The 18,790-nt window shown below is 38.0% G+C and overlaps 6 non-coding genes across 6 annotated transcripts; all 6 read left to right on the top strand.

Moving 5' to 3' along the window:
• The first annotated feature begins 167 nt into the window (after positions 1–167).
• Positions 168–241, top strand: TRNAI-AAU (transfer RNA isoleucine (anticodon AAU)). Its single transcript has one exon. It is a non-coding gene; the product is annotated as a tRNA-Ile (tRNA).
• Positions 242–3,790: 3,549 nt separating this feature from the next.
• Positions 3,791–3,864, top strand: TRNAI-AAU (transfer RNA isoleucine (anticodon AAU)). The gene has a single exon. It is a non-coding gene; the product is annotated as a tRNA-Ile (tRNA).
• A 2,311-nt stretch (positions 3,865–6,175) lies between these two features.
• On the top strand, positions 6,176–6,249 carry TRNAI-AAU (transfer RNA isoleucine (anticodon AAU)). The gene has a single exon. It is a non-coding gene; the product is annotated as a tRNA-Ile (tRNA).
• A 1,653-nt stretch (positions 6,250–7,902) lies between these two features.
• TRNAI-AAU (transfer RNA isoleucine (anticodon AAU)) lies at positions 7,903–7,976 on the top strand. The gene has a single exon. It is a non-coding gene; the product is annotated as a tRNA-Ile (tRNA).
• Positions 7,977–8,556: 580 nt separating this feature from the next.
• On the top strand, positions 8,557–8,630 carry TRNAF-AAA (transfer RNA phenylalanine (anticodon AAA)). The gene has a single exon. It is a non-coding gene; the product is annotated as a tRNA-Phe (tRNA).
• A 786-nt stretch (positions 8,631–9,416) lies between these two features.
• Positions 9,417–9,490, top strand: TRNAI-AAU (transfer RNA isoleucine (anticodon AAU)). Its single transcript has one exon. It is a non-coding gene; the product is annotated as a tRNA-Ile (tRNA).
• Positions 9,491–18,790: the final 9,300 nt, after the last annotated feature.

The raw sequence follows: 18,790 nt of genomic DNA on the forward strand, positions 1-18,790 counted from the left end.
ATCTCTTTTGTATTGTAATTTTTTTTAAGTCATATTAGTTTCTTCATGTTGATAATATATAACAATAACTTCATGGTAAACTGCTGAAATTAAGCTTTCCAAATCTCCTGGGTTAACTATCATTTGCCCTTCTTCATTTGCTGGACCTCCAGGGAGTTGTGAAAAATGGCCTGTTAGCTCAGATGGTTAGAGCATGGTGCTAATAACGCCAAGGTCACAGGTTCGATCCCTGTACAGGCCAAGTTTAATTGTTTGAACAAAGATGAATTTTTCTTGTGTCTCATTTTGGACTGTTTATCTCCTTGAATCACACGCTGCTTGAAGGATTGGATGGAATCAGTAGCATTTCATCATCTGCTAACAACTTTTGCCTAATGTTTTTATCCTTACAATGACACACAAATTGATCCCTGATAAGCTGTTCATTAAAGTTTTCAAATTTACATTCAGATGCTAATCTCAGCAAGATGGAAATATAAGCATCAATATCTTCCGAATCAGCTTGTTTTCTCTTAAAGAAAGTGTGTCTACGAACCATTAAGTTAGGTTGTTTGTCAAAACGAATCTTTAGTGTTTGCACAGTGTCACTATAATCATCAGACACAACACCTTCAATAACAGGTAAATCTGGGAGATGCTTAAAGACAGACCTGCCCTCAATCCCAGAGAATGTAAAAGCAGGCACTTCTTTCTTTCAGGGCAAAATCTAGATGCCCCAATCGCTCCTAAATAATTTTCGAACGCATCATGGCAAATTTCCCACCTAATTGGAGGTTCACCAGGAGTTTCCAGAAAAGCTGGAGGTGGATTAACAGATTGAAGGGTAGACATTACTTTAAGAGCAAATTGGAAGATAACAAGAATAATTCTTTATGAAATCAAACAGTGTCCAAATGTGAAGAACAAAAGCCAAAACAAATCCAAATAAGCCGTGCGCATCAGCGATGAGCACGTTAGAAACAAAATACTATGAGTAAATAAACAGAATGTTATACAAATCAGAGGTGAGCACTAGTAGTAAGAAAGCTGTGCGCACCAGCGATGACAAGCGATGAGTCCGTTATGAACTTGAAGCTTGAAGTAGCACGCACCAGGAATAAACACTGTCTCACATTTGCGCTGTAACTAGTGCGCTGTAAATGGCGAAATGTATATGACAGATTGGAAGCTGTGCGCACCAGCGGTGAGCACTTCGACAAACTGGAAGCTGTGCGCACCAGCGGTGAGCACTTTGTAACTAGTGCCCGTAACCAGTGCGCTGTAAGGGTGGCAGAGCAGAGAATAGGTCGCTAAGCAACGTGGACAAGAGTCATGCGAAAACGTCACAAAGCAAAATAGCTGATGACCAATCCAGACTGCCGAAACTTTTATCCAACAGGAAGGCTGTACACAGCAACGTGATGACGCACTACGCGCTCCTCTGAGAACAGGAACGTCGGAGCTCGAAGACTCGGACACAGAAGGTAAGGCTCGAGGAGGCCCGAACTACACGAAGTAGTATTTTTAAAAAAAACACAGTCTCATTTTGGACTGTTTATCTCCTTGAATCACACGCTGCTTGAAGGATTGGATGGAATCAGTAGCATTTCATCATCTGCTAATTCTTCAAAAGTATTCTATATATTTAGTGAGCCTATTAGTTTAGTCTGTTAGAGCATGAAGTTAAAAACGCAAAGGACATAATTTCAATCAGTCTCCAAGCCAATATTTGATGCTCCTTTAATGTTGAAAATAGATGTATTTTCTTCTGTATCATGTTTACCTCTATATTTCCTTTGCGCAGAAGCTGATAGAATGATTAGATGAATCAATTGAATATAGGTGATGAATATTTATTTATTGCTAAACCACATGGAAAAAACTTTACTGGTTCAAAATTCTAACACTAAGTATGGAAATCTCTTTTGTATTGCAATTTTTTTGAAGTCATATTAGTTTCTTCATGTTGATAATATGAAAGTTAATTCATATTAAACAGCTGAAATTAAGCTTTCCAAATCTCCCGGTTGAACTATCATTAGCACTGCTTCCTGTGCTGGTCCTCCAGAAGATGTGAAATTTGGCCTGTTAGCTCAGTTGGTTAGAGCGTGGTGCTAATAAACGCCAAGGTCACAGGTTCGATCACTGTACAGGCCAAGTTTAATTCTTTGAAAAAAGATGAATTTTTCTTGTGTCTCATTTTGGACTGTTTATCTCCTTGGATCAAACGCTGCTTGAAGGATTGGATAAATACATTTGATATAATTATAGCATTAATTACTATTCTTAAAGCGCCTGGAATACCTATTAATGGTTCTAAGTTCTAACGCCAAGTAACTAAATCTCTTATTTATAGCAATTTATTGAGATCATTTTTGTTTAGTCTTGTTGATAATATATAAAGATACTATGAATGTAAACAGCTGAATATAAGCTTTCCAACTATCACGGATTAACAATCAGTAGGACTTCATCATCTGCTTCATCTTCAATAGTATACTATATATTTAGTGAGACTATTAGTTTAGTCTGTTAAAGCATGAAGTTAAAAACGCCAAGGACATACTTTCAATCAGTCTCCAAGCCAATACTTGATGCTCCTTTAATGTTGAAAATAGATGTATTTTCTACTGTATCATGTTTATCTCTATATTTCCTTTGAGGAGAAGCTTATAAAATGATTAGATGAATCAATTCAATATAGGTGATAAATATTTATGTATTGCTTAACCACATCGAAAAAACGTTAATGGTTCTAAGTTCTAACACTAAGTATGAAAATCTCTTTTGTATTGTAACTTTTTTTTAAGACATATTAGTTTCTTCATGTTGATAATATATAACAATAACTTCATGGTAAACTGCTGAAATTAAGCTTTCCAAATTTCCTGGGTTAACTATCATTTGCCCTTCTTCATTTGCTGGACCTCCAGGTAGTTGTGCAAAATGGCCTGTTAGCTCAGATGGTTAGAGCATGGTGCTAATAACGCCAAGGTCACAGGTTAGATCCCTGTACAGGCCAAGTTTAATTGTTTGAACAAAGATGAATTTTTCTTGTGTCTCATTTTGGACTGTTTATCTCCTTGGATCAAACGCTGCTTGAAGGATTGGATGAATACATTTGATATAATTATAGAATTAATTACTATTCTTAAAGCGCCTGGAATATCTATTAATGGTTCTAAGTTCTAACGCCAAGTAACTAAATCTCTTATTTATTGGAATTTATTGAGATCATTTTTGTTTAGTCTTGTTGATAATATATAAAGATACTATGAATGTAAACAGCTGAATATAAGCTTTCCAACTATCCCGGATTAACAATCAGTACGACTTCATCATCTGCTTCATCTTCAATAGTATGCTATATATTTACTGAGACTATTAGTTTAGTCTGTTAGAGCATGAAGTTAAAAACGCCAAGGACATACTTTCAATCAGTCTCCAAGCCAATACTTGATGCACCTTTAATGTTGAAAATATATGTATTTTCTACTGTATCATGTTTATCTCTATATTTCCTTTGAGGAGAAGCTGATAAAATGATTAGATGAATCAATTCAATATAGGTGATGACTATTTATTTATTGCTTAACCACATGGAAAAAGCGTTAATGGTTCTAAGTTCTAACACTAAGTATGAACATCTCTTTTGTATTGTAATTTTTTTAAGTCATATTAGTTTCTTCATGTTGATAATATATAACAATAACTTCATGGTATACTGCTGAAATGAAGCTTTCCAAATCTCCTGGGTTAACTATCATTTGCCCTTCTTCATATGCTGGACCTCAAGGTAGTTATGCAAAATGGCCTGTTAGCTCAAATGGTTAGAGCGTGGTGCTAATAACGCCAAGGTCACAGGTTCGATCCCTGTACAGGCCAAGTTTAATTGTTTGAACAAAGGTGAATTTTTCTTGTGTCTCATTTTGGACTGTTTATCTCCTTGAATCACACGCTGCTTGAAGGATTGGATGGAATCAGTAGCATTTCATCATCTGCTAATTCTTCAAAAGTATTCTATATATTTAGTGAGCCTATTAGTTTAGTCTGTTAGAGCATGAAGTTAAAAACGCAAAGGACATAATTTCAATCAGTCTCCAAGCCAATACTTGATGCTCCTTTAATGTTGAAAATAGATGTATTTTCTTCTGTATCATGTTTATCTCTATATTTCCTTTGAGGAGAAGCTGATAAAATGATTAGATGAATCAATTCAATATATAGGTGATGAATATTTATGTATTGCTTAACCACATGGAAAAAACGGTAATGGTTCTAAGTTCTAACACTAAGTATGAAAATCTCTTTTGTATTGTAACTTTTTTTTTAAGACATATTAGTTTCTTCATGTTGATAATATATAACAATAACTTCATGGTAAACTGCTGAAATTAAGCTTTCCAAATTACCTGGGTTAACTATCATTTGCCCTTCTTCATTTGCTGGACCTCCAGGTAGTTGTGCAAAATGGCCTGTTAGCTCAGATGGTTAGAGCGTGGTGCTAATAACGCCAAGGTCACAGGTTCGATCCCTATACAGGCCAAGTTTAATTCTTTGAAAAAAATTTAATTTTTCTTGTGTCTCATTTTGGACTGTTTATCTCCTTGGATCAAACGCTGCTTGAAGGATTGGATGAATACATTTGATATAATTATAGAATTAATTACTATTCTTAAAGCGCCTGGAATATCTATTAATGGTTCTAAGTTCTAACGCCAAGTAACTAAATCTCTTATTTATTGGAATTTATTGAGATCATTTTTGTTTAGTCTTGTTGATAATATATAAAGATACTATGAATGTAAACAGCTGAATATAAGCTTTCCAACTATCCCGGATTAACAATCAGTACGACTTCATCATCTGCTTCATCTTCAATAGTATGCTATATATTTACTGAGACTATTAGTTTAGTCTGTTAGAGCATGAAGTTAAAAACGCCAAGGACATACTTTCAATCAGTCTCCAAGCCAATACTTGATGCACCTTTAATGTTGAAAATATATGTATTTTCTACTGTATCATGTTTATCTCTATATTTCCTTTGAGGAGAAGCTGATAAAATGATTAGATGAATCAATTCAATATAGGTGATGACTATTTATTTATTGCTTAACCACATGGAAAAAGCATTAATGGTTCTAAGTTCTAACACTAAGTATGAACATCTCTTTTGTATTGTAATTTTTTTAAGTCATATTAGTTTCTTCATGTTGATAATATATAACAATAACTTCATGGTATACTGCTGAAATGAAGCTTTCCAAATCTCCTGGGTTAACTATCATTTGCCCTTCTTCATATGCTGGACCTCAAGGTAGTTATGCAAAATGGCCTGTTAGCTCAAATGGTTAGAGCGTGGTGCTAATAACGCCAAGGTCACAGGTTCGATCCCTATACATGCCAAGTTTAATTCTTTGAAAAAAGATGAATTTTTCTTGTGTCTCATTTTGGACTGTTTATCTCCTTGGATCAAACGCTGCTTGAAGGATTGGATGAATACATTTGATATAATTATAGAATTAATTACTATTCTTAAAGCGCCTGAAATATCCATTAATGGTTCTAAGTTCTAACGCCAAGTAACTAAATCTCTTATTTATTGCAATTTATTGAGATCTTTTTTGTTTAGTCTTGTTGATAATATATAAAGATACTATGAATGTAAACAGCTGAATATAAGCTTTCCAACTATCCCGGATTAACAATCAGTAGGACATCATCATCTGCTTCATCTTTAATAGTATACTATATATTTAGTGAGACTATTAGTTTAGTCTGTTAGAGCATGAAGTTAAAAAAGCCAAGGACATAATTTCAATCAGTCTCCAAGTCAATACTTGATGCTCCTTTAATGTTGAAAATAGATGTATTTTCTTCTGTATCATGTTTACCTCCATATTTCCTTTGCGCAGAAGCTGATAGAATGATTAGATGAATCAATTGAATATAGGTGATGAATATTTATTTATTGCTAAACCACGTGGAAAAAACGTTACTGGTTCAAAATTCTAACACTAAGTATGGAAATCTCTTTTGTATTGCAATTTTTTTGAAGTCATATTAGTTTCTTCATGTTGATAATATGAAAGTTAATTCATATTAAACAGCTGAAATTAAGCTTTCCAAATCTCCCGGTTGAACTAACATTAGCACTGCTTCCTGTGCCGGTCCTCCAGAAGATGTGCAAATTGGCCTGTTAGCTCAGTTGGTTAGAGCGTGGTGCTAATAACGCCAAGGTCACAGGTTCGATCCCTGTACAGGCCAGTTTAATTCTTTGAAAAAAGATGAATTTTTCTTGTGTCTCATTTTGGACTGTTTATCTCCTTGGATCAAACGCTGCTTGAAGGATTGGATGAATACATTTGATATAATTATAGAATTAATTACTATTCTTAAAGCGCATGGAATATCTATTAATGGTTCTAAGTTCTAACGCCAAGTAACTAAATCTCTTATTTATTGCAATTTATTGAGATCATTTTTGTTTAGTCTTGTTGATAATATATAAAGATACTATGAATGTAAACAGCTGAATATAAGCTTTCCAACTATCCCGGATTAACAATCAGTAGGACTTCATCATCTGCGTCATCTTCAATAGTATACTATATAATTACTGAGACTATTAGTTTAGTCTGTTAGAGCATGAAGTTAAAAACGCCAAGGACATACTTTCAATCAGTCTCCAAGCCAATACTTGATGCACCTTTAATGTTGAAAATAGATGTATTTTCTACTGTATCATGTTTATCTCTATATTTCCTTTGAGGAGAAGCTGATAAAATGATTAGATGAATCAATTCAATATAGGTGATGAATATTTATGTATTGCTTAACCACATGGAAAAAACGGTAATGGTTCTAAGTTCTAACACTAAGTATGAAAATCTCTTTTGTATTGTAACTTTTTTTTAAGACATATTAGTTTCTTCATGTTGATAATATATAACAATAACTTCATGGTAAACTGCTGAAATTAAGCTTTCCAAATTTCCTGGGTTAACTATCATTTGCCCTTCTTCATTTGCTGGACCTCCGGGTAGTTGTGCAAAATGGCCTGTTAGCTCAGATGGTTAGAGCGTGGTGCTAATAACGCCAAGGTCACAGGTTCGATCCCTATACAGGCCAAGTTTAATTCTTTGAAAAAAAATTAATTTTTCTTGTGTCTCATTTTGGACTGTTTATCTCCTTGGATCAAACGCTGCTTGAAGGATTGGATGAATACATTTGATAAAATTATAGAATTAATTACTATTCTTAAAGCGCCTGGAATATCTATTAATGGTTCTAAGTTCTAACGCCAAGTAACTAAATCTCTTATTTATTGGAATTTATTGAGATCATTTTTGTTTAGTCTTGTTGATAATATATAAAGATACTATGAATGTAAACAGCTGAATATAAGCTTTCCAACTATCCCGGATTAACAATCAGTACGACTTCATCATCTGCTTCATCTTCAATAGTATGCTATATATTTACTGAGACTATTAGTTTAGTCTGTTAGAGCATGAAGTTAAAAACGCCAAGGACATACTTTCAATCAGTCTCCAAGCCAATACTTGATGCACCTTTAATGTTGAAAATATATGTATTTTCTACTGTATCATGTTTATCTCTATATTTCCTTTGAGGAGAAGCTGATAAAATGATTAGATGAATCAATTCAATATAGGTGATGACTATTTATTTATTGCTTAACCACATGGAAAAAGCGTTAATGGTTCTAAGTTCTAACACTAAGTATGAACATCTCTTTTGTATTGTAATTTTTTTAAGTCATATTAGTTTCTTCATGTTGATAATATATAACAATAACTTCATGGTATACTGCTGAAATGAAGCTTTCCAAATCTCCTGGGTTAACTATCATTTGCCCTTCTTCATATGCTGGACCTCAAGGTAGTTATGCAAAATGGCCTGTTAGCTCAAATGGTTAGAGCGTGGTGCTAATAACGCCAAGGTCACAGGTTCGATCCCTGTACAGGCCAAGTTTAATTGTTTGAACAAAGGTGAATTTTTCTTGTGTCTCATTTTGGACTGTTTATCTCCTTGAATCACACGCTGCTTGAAGGATTGGATGGAATCAGTAGCATTTCATCATCTGCTAATTCTTCAAAAGTATTCTATATATTTAGTGAGCCTATTAGTTTAGTCTGTTAGAGCATGAAGTTAAAAACGCAAAGGACATAATTTCAATCAGTCTCCAAGCCAATACTTGATGCTCCTTTAATGTTGAAAATAGATGTATTTTCTTCTGTATCATGTTTACCTCCATATTTCCTTTGCGCAGAAGCTGATAGAATGATTAGATGAATCAATTGAATATAGGTGATGAATATTTATTTATTGCTAAACCACGTGGAAAAAACGTTACTGGTTCAAAATTCTAACACTAAGTATGGAAATCTCTTTTGTATTGCAATTTTTTTGAAGTCATATTAGTTTCTTCATGTTGATAATATGAAAGTTAATTCATATTAAACAGCTGAAATTAAGCTTTCCAAATCTCCCGGTTGAACTATCATTAGCACTGCTTCCTGTGCTGGTCCTCCAGAAAATGTGCAAATTAACCTGTTAGCTCAGTTAGTTAGAGCGTGGTGCTAAAAACGCCAAGGTCACAGGTTCGATCCCTGTACAGGCCAAGTTTAATTCTTTGAAAAAAGATGAATTTTTCTTGTGTCTCATTTTGGACTGTGTATCTCCCCGGATCAAACGCTGCTTGAAGGATTGGATGAATACATTTGATATAATTATAGAATTAATTACTATTCTTAAAGCGCCCAGAATATCTATTAATGGTTCTAAGTTCTAACGCCAAGTAACTAAATCTCTTATTTATTGCAATTTATTGAGATCATTTTTGTTTAGTCTTGTTGATAATATATAAAGATACTATGAATGTAAACAGCCGAATATAAGCTTTCCAACTATCCCGGATTAACAATCAGTAGGACTTCATCATCTGCTTCATCTTTAATAGTATGCTATATATTTAGTGAGACTATTAGTTTAGTCTGTTAGAGCATGAAGTTAAAAACGCCAAGGACATAATTTCAATCAGTCTCCAAGCCAATACTTGATGCTCCTTTAATGTTGAAAATAGATGTATTTTCTACTGTATCATGTTTATCTCTATATTTCCTTTGAGGAGAAGCTGATAGAATGATTAGATGAATCAATTGAATATAGGTGATGAATATTTATTTATTGCTTAACCACATGGAAAAAACGTTAATGGTTCAAAATTCTAACACTAAGTATGGAAATCTCTTTTGTATTGCAATTTTTTTGAAGTCATATTAGTTTCTTCATGTTGATAATATGAAAGTTAATTCATATTAAACAGCGGAAATTAAGCTTTCCAAATCTCCCGGTTGAACTATCATTAGCACTGCTTCCTGTGCCGGTCCTCCAGAAGATGGCAAATTGGCCTGTTAGCTCAGTTGGTTAGAGCGTGGTGCTAATAACTCCAAGGTCACAGGTTCGATCCCTGTACAGGCCAAGTTTAATTCTTTGAAAAAAGATGAATTTTTCTTGTGTCTCATTTTGGACTGTTTATCTCCTTGGATCAAATGCTGCTTGAAGGATTGGATGAATACATTTGATATAATTATAGAATTAATTACTATTCTTAAAGCGCCTGGAATATCTATTAATGGTTCTAAGTTCTAACGCCAAGTAACTAAATCTCTTATTTATTGCAATTTATTGAGATAATTTTTGTTTAGTCTCGTTGATAATATATAAAGATACTATGAATGTAAACAGCTGAATATAAGCTTTCGAACTATCCCGGATTAACAATCAGTAGGACTTCATCATCTGCTTCATCTTCAATAGTATACTATATATTTACTGAGACTATTAGTTTAGTCTGTTAGAGCATGAAGTTAAAAACGCCAAGGACATACTTTCAATCAGTCTCCAAGCCAATACTTGATGCACCTTTAATGTTGAAAATAGATGTCAGTCAGTCAGTCATAAGCTTTTATTCGATATGCAAGATATCTTGTAAGCACAATTAAATACAAGCATTACAGTTTCAAAAATAGAAAAACATTGCGTACAAGAAGCCAGTATAAAACTCATTTAAGAGGGATAAAAGGGCGTGAAGTGCCCATTAATAAATTAGCTAAAAAAATGAATTAAACAGCTACTGACAATCTCTTACAACGAATAAGCCAAAACTGCTTTAAAAATTTTGCTATTCCACACACTATAGGGGGAGAAGTGTCTGTGGTTAGGATACGCAAGGCTACTAGGTGGTTACGAGTGCCCATATTTCGACATAGAGGTTTCAGCCAAGAGCTCCTAGGCCTTGCATAATCCGGGCATTCGAATAGAACGTGGGCAATGGACTCAATCCTACTCGGGCAACATGCACAATTAGGGGAAGTTTGGCCCGCTAATGACCATTTCGATACCACAGCACCTACTGGGAGGGATCCAACTCTGAATTTAAAATAAAGTGCTCGATCAAAGGGGATGGTAATCATGTCCAGGTAGGGTTCAAAGGCAACAATGTCTTTAATTTGTAAAAAGGCAACCGTGGAATTGCAGTGGTTGGAGTTTGTACTTAAGCGCTCCGAAATCCATTTCCAATAATGTGTCTTAACCACTTCTTTTGGTGGGGCTGAACGTGATGGCCAACAGTCTCCTAGACCGATCTTCTCCAGGAGGTTTTTAGTTTCACTTAACCATCTTATCTTTGGCCAACCCCCCAGGCTCATTATATCCCCCAGGGCATCAGCATAGGACTTTAATTCTTCGGCCCTCCATATTCGTGTCCATAATAGGAGCGGCCGGAGCTGGGCCTGGTCTTTGATATTTTTACAGCCCGTGTCCAACCACACTGGTACAGATGGAGTGCTCAGTGGAACGGAGATAATGGATTTCAGTAGCTTACTCTCCGCTGTCACTAGGGTGTCCATTCGGCAGTGGCCCCACAGTTCAGCCCCATACAAGGCCGATGACACAACTTTGGCCTTGTAGATGTCAGTTACTGGGGTAAGAGATCTCCTAGGTGAGGCCCTGAACTCCCTCATAAGGGCTCCTCCAACTCTCCTATGGTTGAGGACCATTTTTTCAATGTGGTTTGCCCAGGACAACCTATCCGTAATTCGAATGCCGAGGTAATCGAATTCGGCTACTTTTTCTAAAGGGATCGAATTAAGTGACGGTGGGCGGCCTAGTTTCTTAGGAGGGTTTAGGACTAAATATTTTGTTTTATCCACATTTATTGTTAACCCTTTTGCTGTACAAAACTCCTGAAATCGTGTTAGCAATTTCTGTAGGCCTTGTGGGGTCTTCGAAATCAGGAGCGTGTCGTCCGCAAAGAGTAGGGTGGGGATGCGGACTCCTCCGAGGCAGGGGGCGTCGGCTGGTTCTTGCTGAAGATGTTTGACCACCCCATTCACATATAACGAGAAGAGGGTGGGAGCCAAGACACAGCCCTGTCTTACGCCCCTAGACACTGGTATCTTCTCGGTGAGCTCTCCGTTCTTACCCCAGCGGACTTGTGCATAGGTATGGGTATGAAGGCTAATGAGAAGGGACAAGATATAAGGAGGTAGTCCCATCTCGTAGAGTACCCTCCAAAGCTCTTCCCGGGGAACCAGGTCAAAGGCAGTCTTCAGGTCTATAAAGGCCAAAAAAAGACTACCCTTGCCTAGCTCCACCACCTTCCACCCCAATAGTGCCAGCCTAAACACCTGCTCTATTGTCCCCATGCCTGCCCGAAAACCTGCCTGAAAGTCTGATAGGATTTTATTCTCCTCCACCCAATGAAGAATCCTACCAAGGATAGCTTTCCCGGCTATCTTTTGGGTGGAGTCTATCAGACTTATAGGGCGGTAGTTCCCCGGTGTTTCCCTACACCCTTTTTTGTAAATCGGGACCACCACTGCCCCTTTCCAGGATTCTGTCACTGCCCCTCCCGCCATGATATCGTTCAGGAGAGCTGCTATAACCCTAGCCCACTCCGTTGGGAATGCCCTCATAAGGTCCCCCGGTAGGCCATCAGGGCCTGCTGCCTTACGCGGTGCTACCCAACCTATAACTCCCTCAATCTCTAGGGGAGTGAAGAGGTCATAGGCAAGGGGTTCAATTTCACGTGTAAGGTCCATCCCCAAGATCAGTTCCCCATCTGGAGGGAGATATAAATTCCCAAAGTGTTTTACCCAGTTTTGGGGCGGGATGTTACAGGGTCTCATTGATGCATCGGGTTTATTCCGTGTGCTAATGAGATTCCAAAAGGCCCTTGAGTCCCTGATCTTGCTAGCCTGGAGGAGGTCATCCCAAAATTTTGCTTCCCATTCCATCCTGGCAAGTTTAATAGATTTATTATAAGCCTTCCTAGCTTCCTGAATCACGCCTCGGGATTTAAGTTTAACCGCCTCTACTAGCCTTGCCTTGTGGACCCTACAGGTTTGGGTATACCAACCATCAACTAGTTTTTTTGATTTTTTATTGCCCGACTGGTTTGGATACATAGTAAACACATTGGTTAGGGCTTCTACCAGGGAGACAAAAAGCCCACTAGCTCCACCCGCCCCTTCTAGGGAGGTTCCAAGGGTTGTTACTGCTTGGATTAAAAGGGATTGAATTTCCCCTACCTTTGCCTCGGATAAGACCAGTTTCGCCCATTTTATTCGTCTGCCACAAGGGGAGACTTCGGACTCATCCGGGGATGGGGCTACCAGGTTAATATTAACCCTATTTGAAGTGCACCACCACTGGACCATACTTAGAGAGAGTGAATTGTGGTCACTTTCAGTCGAAGGGACCACCTGCATGTCCCTTACATAAGGCCATAGACATACGTCTATTAGGAAGTAGTCTAATCTAGAGGAGTGTCCTGGCCTATTGTAGGTGTGGGCCCCCCCCCCTATCCGAGGGTGTCCTCCCATTTGCTGCCCTCAAATTAAATAGATGTATTTTCTACTGTATCATGTTTATCTCTATATTTCCTTTGAGGAGAAGCTGATAAAATGATTAGATGAGTCAATTCAATATAGGTGATGACTTTTCTTTTTATTGCTTAACCACATGGAAAAAACGTTAATGGTTCTAATTTCTAACACTAAGTATGAACATCTCTTTTGTATTGTAATTTTTTTAAGTCATATTAGTTTCTTCATGTTGATGATATATAACAATAACTTCATGGTAAACTGCTGAAATTAAGCTTTCCAAATCTCCTGGGTTAACTATCATTTGCCCTTCTTCATATGCTGGACCTCAAGGTAGTTATGCAAAATGGACTGTTAGCTGAGATGGTTAGAGCGTGGTGCTAATAACGCCAAGGTCACAGGTTCGCTCCCTGGACAGGCCAAGTTTAATTGTTTGAACAAAGATGAATTTTTCTTGTGTCTCATTTTGGACTGTTTATCTCCTTGAATCACACGCTGCTTGAAGGATTGGATGATATCAGTAGCATTTCATCATCTGCTAATTCTTCAAAAGTATTCTATATATTTAGTGAGCCTATTAGTTTAGTCTGTTAGAGCATGAAGTTAAAAACGGAAAGGACATAATTTCAATAAGTCTCCAAGCCAATACTTGATGCTCCTTTAATGTTGAAAATAGATGTATTTTCTTCTGTATCATGTTTACCTCTATATTTACTTTGCGCAGAAGCTGATAGAATGATTAGATGAATTAATTGAATATAGGTGATGAATATTTATTTATTGCTAAACCACGTGGAAAAAACGTTACTGGTTCAAAATTCTAACACTAAGTATGGAAATCTCTTTTGTATTGCAATTTTTTTGAAGTCATATTAGTTTCTTCATGTTGATAATATGAAAGTTAATTCATATTAAACAGCTGAAATTAAGCTTTCCAAATCTCCCGGTTGAACTATCATTAGCACTGCTTCCTGTGCTGGTCCTCCGGAAGATGTGAAATTTGGCCTGTTAGCTCCGTTGGTTAGAGCGTGGTGCTAGTAACACCAAGGTCACAGGTTCGATCACTGTACAGCCAAAGTTTAATTCTTTGAAAAAAGATGAATTTTTCTTGTGTCTCATTTTGGACTGTTTATCTCCTTGGATCAAACGCTGCTTGAAGGATTGGATGAATACATTTGATATAATTATAGAATTAATTACTATTCTTAAAGCGCCTGGAATATCTATTAATGGTTCTAAGTTCTAACGCCAAGTAACTAAATCTCTTATTTATTGCAATTTATTGAGATCATTTTTGTTTAGTCTTGTTGATAATATATAAAGATACTATGAATGTAAACAGCTGAATATAAGCTTTCCAACTATCCCGGATTAACAATCAGTAGGACTTCATCATCTGCTTCATCTTCAATAGTATGCTATATATTTAGTGACTCTATTAGTTTAGTCTGTTAGAGCATGAAGTTAAAAACGCCAAGGACATACTTTCAATCAGTCTCCAAGCTAATACTTGATGCTCCTTTAATGTTGAAAATAGATGTATTTTCTACTGTATCATGTTTATCTCTATATTTCCTTTGAGGAGAAGCTGATAAAATGATTAGATGAATCAATTCAATATAGGTGATGAATATATAATTATTGCTTAACCACATTGAAAAAACGTTAATGGTTCTAAGTTCTAACACTAAGTATGAAAATCTCTTTTGTATTGTAAGTTTTTTTTAAGTCATATTGGTTTCTTCATGTTGATGATATATATCTATAACTTCATGGTAAACTGCTAAAATTAAGCTTTCCAAATCTCCTGGGTTAACTATCATTTGCCCTTCTTCATATGCTGGACCTCCAGGAAGTTGTGCAAAATGGCCTGTTAGCTCAGATGGTTAGAGCGTGGTGCTAATAACGCCAAGGTCACAGGTTTGACCCCTGTACAGGCCAAGTTTAATTGTTTGAAAATAGATGAATTTTTCTAGTGTCTCATTTTGGACTGTTTATCTCCTTGGATCACACGCTGCTTGAAGGATTGGATGGAATCAGTAGCATTTCATCATCTGCTAATTCTTCAAAAGTATGCTATATATTTAGGGAACATAGCGGCGGCAGGCTAGCGGCTGCTGAAGAGCTCCCCCGCCACGACACCACAATTCGCCGGGAACTACCAACATAACGATGGATCTCACCGGCTGACTATCGCAGTTTTGAGCGGTGAGGACAGATAATGTCTCAGTCTTCTCTTTACCCCGCGGAAAACTGAGTTTGTTCTCCTTTGTTTCTCCCGGTAAAAAAAAAAAAAAAACGCTCCAGGCACTAGGACCTTGGATCCGGATCCGGACCTGAGGGATGCGGCCTCGCGTCTCATGTGACGTTCGGCTGTGCGCTCGGCTGGAGGCAGGAGAGCTGAGCCGTGCTAGAAGCATCAGGAGCCGCTGCAGTCTCTCGAAGGTTGCTGTGTGTCCACCGACCGACAGCCTCAAAAGCACACGGATACTCTACAGCCGAGATTATTGGCAGCGCTCAAGAGCAGCACTTATCCTCCGAGTGAAAGGTCCGGTTTGCTGGGGCTGCTACCCCTCTTCGAGCCTAAGGGAACGTGAGGCTGCTGGTAAGGGGGTTCTAAGTGGGAGTGCCTGCATGGAGGCAGAAGTTGTGAGTGAAGTTGAAAACCGATCTGCCTACACAGACATTAGTGTGGTTAATCCTCTAGATAATACAGAGGGAGGTTTAAAACAGTTAAAGGGGGCAGTGTTTGGTGGAGGAGCAGTGGGCACCAGAAATCGATATCAGTTGAGGTCTAAACAGGACCTTAGGAGGCGGGGGCTTTGGGACTCAGGAGAAACCCTGGTGAGAGAGGGGCCAACACCGGTATCCCCACACAAACATAAGAAGAAGGGGGGGCCAAGAGAGGAGGGGCTGTTAAGTGCAACAAACAGCTTTTAGCTCAGAGAGGCACCCCCTCACTCAAAAGCTTCTTTAAGATTATGGAGCAGGCAGTTAACTCAAAGGAAGACCCCTCCGAAAAATCATTTGTGGGAGTAGGAGGAGAAACGTCAGACATCAATATAGAGCCTGCTGTTTCAGATGAGGTGGTGGAGGTAGGCGAAGGGTCTAACGAACTTGATATTGAGCCTCCCCACCCCATCCTGACAACTTAACCTTTGGAAAATAGGTATGCAGAACTGGAGCCGATTACACATATGGAAGGATTAAAACATACTTTATCCGCTCCCCTAGAGCATGATCCTGTGACGAGCACTGATCTTTTAAGTAGGCAAGGGCCTCTCCTCCCAAGTACAAAATTAGACGCAGTAAATTTGGCCACTGCTTCATCTCCAGTATCCCCTATGGTTCATACTTTATCTGATAATGGGAGCCCTTGTACCTCTCAAACTCCCCATACAGCCCTACTTAAACCTCTTTCTAATCCTCTTTCCTTTTGTAGTGCAAATAGTATTGCACACGATTCTATCCTAAACACCAGGGGTAGATTTGAAGAAGCTGTCAGTGGAGAAGAGAGGGACCGACTTGGTTGTCTATTCCAATCTCTCAGGGACGACTTGATGGACAAGTTTGCAACTTCCGAGAGCAATCAGAAAGGACTATATGATAGATTTGATAATTTGGAGGCAAAAATGGAGGGACTAGCAGCTCAAACCTGTGTGCTGGAAAGTAAAGTTACCTCGCTCTCGGAAACATCAAAGGAGAATTCCAAAGATATTAATACTCTAAAGGAGCAGAACCGTAAACTCACAATGGACATGGAGAGGTTGGAAATGCAGAGTCGTCGAAATAACTTAAGAATACTTAAGATTCCAGAGGGGGCTGAAGTGGAAGACATTAAGGGATTCATGTGCAGGCTACTACGGGAAGATATATTAAAGGATCGACCAGATATAGATCTAGAAGCTGAAATTCAGCGTGTACACAGAGAACCCTTCAGGCTACATCCGGACAGCAAAGCCCCCCGAAAAATCTTGGTATATTTTCAGACATACACAGTAAAAGAACTAATCCTCAGCAGGTGTCTCGCAAGATCCTCTCTTCACTATCTGGCCAATCCCTATCAAATTAGATCGGACATAGGGGGGAAAACGGCTCAGAGGCAATGGGAGCTGGGTTCCAGGATGCCTGAACTCCGTTCTTTGGGAGCTCAAGTCCAAATGAAATTTCCTGCCCTATTAAAAATAATGTGGAACAATAAGATGCATAACTGTAACTACCCCGAGGAAGTAGATGAACTGCTAGACAAAATGAGAAAATAGCCAAGCAGCATCAACCTTGGCATATAGTTATAAGTTGTGCATAACTAATTGTATGTAATTAGTAAAACAGGGATGAGGGGATTGGTATACCTGCTACCAGGGGGAAATAGAAAAAAAAAAAGGGAAAGGGGAAAGGAAAAAACTTTTGAAAAAAAAAAAACCTATAAAAAAAAAAAGGAAAAAAAACTGCACACGGGTTGTTGGGGGACATAATAGTTAATGGTTAATACACAAAGCATGGGAAAGATAAAGAGGGAGGGGTGGGAGGGGTTACGGGGGGGAGGGGGTAAAACACTTAAAAATGTCCTCAGATGCAAGAAGTTCTTATTTTGATGGGTTGAAAAATCAATGCAGATCTCAACGAGCTATAATTACTGGTTTTCGCTATGGCAGTTAGTACTACGATATTATCTTGGAATTTAAATGGGATAGGGGATCGAAAGAAACAGCAAAGAGTTTGTGAATTTCTTAAAAAGACAAACGAGCACATTTTTTCCCTACAAGAAACCCATCTTGAAGCGGAAGCATGCGGTCAAGTTTTTTCTAGACTTAGGTGGGTTCAGGAGATCCTGTGCTCTAAACAGAAAGGTTCCACGAGAGGAGTAGCCATTATTGTGCGGGCAAATAAGGGCATTAGGGTACAAAACTGGGGAACAGATCAATTGGGGCGATGGCTGGTGGCAGTCCTCTCTATTGGCAGTCTTACTTTTTTATGTACTGCATATTACGGTCCCAATGAAGATAATCCCAGGTTTCTTCAAAAAATAGAAGAATATATGATACAATACACAGCTCCAGTCATTTTGGGAGGCGACTTTAATCTTATTTTGGACCCTCTTTTGGACCGTACTTCTAAGGCAAAATATAATTCCCCTAACAAATCCTTGCTGGCTCTGAAAAATATTATAAAAAACTTCAACCTTCGGGAGGCTTGGAGAACTAAGCAAGGAAATCTCAGGGAATACTCTTTTTACAGTAAGAAATATAAACAATACTCTAGAATCGATTTTTTTTTCTTAGACCAAGTTTTCTTGTCAGACATCGTTTCAGTTTCTCATATTCCTGTAGGTTTGTCTGATCATTCGGTTGTGGAACTGAAAATTGATCTTAAGGTCACGCCCCCACTATATAGATGGACTCTGGATAGAACAATCCTTTTAGATGATGAAATTAAAAGTAAAATCAAGGGAAATCTGCTGGAGTTTTTTTTATTCAATGCACATACAGCTCCGGAACAAATGGTTTGGGACTCACTTAAGGCCTACTTGAGGGGTGTCCTTGGGTCGTATATGGCTTTAAAGAGAAAGCTTATGAAAGAAAAAGATAGATCTGACCTTGAAATGATTAAAACAAAAGAACAACAACTACAGTTAGCGGTATTGGAAGATAGGGGTAAGATCCCACTACTCGAAAAAGAGCTGATTGAGCTACAGAGTGGCTTCAAGGCACGCGCTGACAAAAAAAATAAGGACAGGTGGGAAGTGAGTAAACTCCGAAACTTCGAGTATGGGGAGAAGTGTGGCTCTCTCCTCGCCTGGAAAGCCAGAACGGAGCGGTGTAGGAACAGTATAAGCACACTAATTCAGCGGAGTTCAGGTCTGCCCCTAACAGAAGACGCTGACATCAGGA

Source organism: Lissotriton helveticus, chromosome 4_1, assembly GCF_964261635.1.
Source record: "Lissotriton helveticus chromosome 4_1, aLisHel1.1, whole genome shotgun sequence".
NCBI classification, from domain to species: domain Eukaryota; kingdom Metazoa; phylum Chordata; class Amphibia; order Caudata; family Salamandridae; genus Lissotriton; species Lissotriton helveticus.